At 36.2% G+C, this 2,782-nt stretch overlaps 1 pseudogene; it reads right to left on the minus strand.

Moving 5' to 3' along the window:
• Positions 1-751: 751 nt before the first annotated feature.
• On the minus strand, positions 752-1,682 carry LOC112622630 (annotated as a pseudogene).
• Between the last annotated feature and the right edge of the window lie 1,100 nt (positions 1,683-2,782).

The following is a 2,782-nucleotide window of genomic DNA, read 5'->3' on the forward strand; positions in this document are numbered from 1 at the left end:
AATCAAGCATTTGAATAAAATTTGTAGTAATATTTAAGTGTTTCAGATAAAATTTCTCTTATACATTTATACATAAAAACTTATAATTTTGCATTCTATTTTCTGAAAGATATTTAAAACCATTTTATACTCACCATACTTTCTTTAAGTAAAATGAGCTTTTGTCAGCTGTTTTTATTTTTGATTATTTGGCTTTCAAAATGAAGATTAGTTAAACCTAATGCAATAAATATTGATTTAAATTTTATATCAAAAGCAAATATGATACAAGCTCTACACAGATAAGTATTTGATTTCTATGAAATCCATTTATCTAAAGCTTAATCCAGTATTTGCTTTGTTATTAAAACTCATTAGCTATCCAATATTTTAAAATTAGAAGTCAGGACTAATATAAAAACCCTCCTCAAAAGTTATAGGGTTCTGAAAAATTATGAGAATAAATGTGGTTAGTAATTTCAATGCTCCGATATAACCTTGACAAGAGTACTTGATAATGAAGTCTTGTTTCTCCAGTTTTCTCTAGTTTTCAAAAAAGGGGAAATTAGAGGGGAAAAACCTAAATCAAAAGGTGGCTAATGTAGACCAATGAATTTGTGCAAAAAAAGAGAAGCCAAAAAAAAAAAGGCTATTTTTAAAATTTTTAAAGAGTTTTATTACAGGATGTTAGTATTCAAGACAGGTCAGAGCACCTTATACTTTTAATCCGATATTGGGTAACTAGATTTAAAGTGTTACTTGAGTATTTTTCTCATATTGTCTTTTGGGCAAAAGCCCTTCTCAGTGACTGTTTAAGAGATGTTACTCTGATCAGTTTATCCTTAATAACTTGACACGTCAATCCATGGATAGTTTCTATTGTAGTTTTACTGCTGTCTCTGTTGGCTTTGGCACGTTTGTCTTCTGATTTTCGATTATGTGCTTCTAAACCCAACAATGAAACTCAGTGTACCCACCCAATATTTATTCCACAGAAACTGAAGCAATTTGCAACCCAAAGAGATTTTGAAATACAAGACTTCTAAGGCATAATATTGTTTGCAGTGTACACCAAAGTCTTCTATTTTATTAAGCGGGGTAGTCCGGTATTCAGAAGGTCCTTCATCAGGAGGTTTGTAGACCTTTGAGTATGTCCTAAAGGTATCAAGATTCACTTTCCCTGCAGATATTGTTCTTGTTGGATCAATCACCACTGCTGTAAATGGTTCCTGGAACCGCTATTGAGCAGCCAAGTACTAACATGATGCCAGAAAGGCAGCAGCCATGGCCAGGGTGCCTATAATATCATCCGATTGCATTTTTAAGGTAGCCAACCTTTTTGGCATTTTCTATGTATGTGGCCATGTACTCATATGCAGCAGCCTGAGAATTTTCTTAGGTTTCAGTGTCCTCCACAGGCAAAGTAAAACTGCCCATAATAATCGTGGTTCCTTTCCTGGCATCAAACCCATCACTTCCAAGTTGCCCCCGATCTGGCATGCATCACCATCTTCAATAGAGCCAATGCTGAGATTTTGCAGTACTTTAAAGTAATGGTGATTGGTAACCCAGGGCTTTGCTGCCAAGATTTCTTGCTGCTGCTTCTTGTCATATTTGTAGCTTTCATGGATACTCTGAGCTTCTTGCATGTTGTTGGCCAGTTCCCAGGTTTTTTGGACCATACCGCTCCTGGATGTCACCATCACTGAGGAATCAAAATTGTTGCCTCTATAACCAATATGCAACTTTAGCTCCCTAGATCTCTGTGCGTGGGTTTCAGACCCTATGCACCACATGAGAAAACTCTTTTTTAAAATTTGTATTTTTTTTTTATTTGTTTATTTATTTATTGAGATGGAATCTCCCTCTGTCACCCAGGCTGGAGTGCAGTGGCATGATCTCAGCCCACTGCAGCCTCTGGCTCCTGGTTTCAAGTGATTCTCCTGCCTCAGCCTCCCGAGTAGCTGGGATTGCAAGTGCACACCACCATGCCTGGTTAATTTTTTGTATTTTTAGTAGAGATGGTTTTCGCCATGTTGACCAGGTTGGTCTCAAACTCTTGACCTCAGGTGATCCGCCCACTTCAGCCTCCCAAAGTGCTGGGATTACAGGCATGAGCCACCACACTCGGCCAGAAGCAAACTCTTAACTAGATTCTTGAGACAGCCATAACACCTTTAATTTTTTTTCGTAACAATTCTCTCGCTTAAGTCATTTGGAGCAAGTAAATTTTGGCAGCATCACTTTAATTTCAAAATCAGTAACTGTATATTTTTAAAATGTTATCTATTTTACAAAAGACACTTTTATTATGTGTAATATGATTATCTTTTAATTGAATACTAGAAATTTAGCTGTGACTTGCAACTTATTTTTATAGCATTATTTCTATAGTTAAAAACATCCAAAGGCCAATTTTCCCTCTGTATTCAACCGACGAGTCAATCACCAAGCCATGCACAACCTCATAAAGAAGCTACTGAAACAATATCACATTTATCTCTCTGTATTTTTGCAGTGTACACGGGTGAGAAATCTCCCAAACACCTGAAGATAGCTTTGTTTCACAGTAAGTCAAAGAAAAAGTATGTAGCAAAACTGTTGAGTGTTATATAAACCAAGGTTCATTTGCATTGTATTCAAGTGGTAAATGCATGGGATATATAAACAATATATATTTAGTATATTAATCCTCTCTAGTAGGAAAGGCAGCCATTCAGGCAAACCATCTTTAGTAGAGTAGGTAAAATGAAGGCTGGGTGGACAACGTTGGTTGCCTGCTTCATAGCCATTGCTTCTTATT

Source organism: Theropithecus gelada, chromosome 4 (genome assembly GCF_003255815.1).
Source record: "Theropithecus gelada isolate Dixy chromosome 4, Tgel_1.0, whole genome shotgun sequence".
Classification (NCBI taxonomy): domain Eukaryota; kingdom Metazoa; phylum Chordata; class Mammalia; order Primates; family Cercopithecidae; genus Theropithecus; species Theropithecus gelada.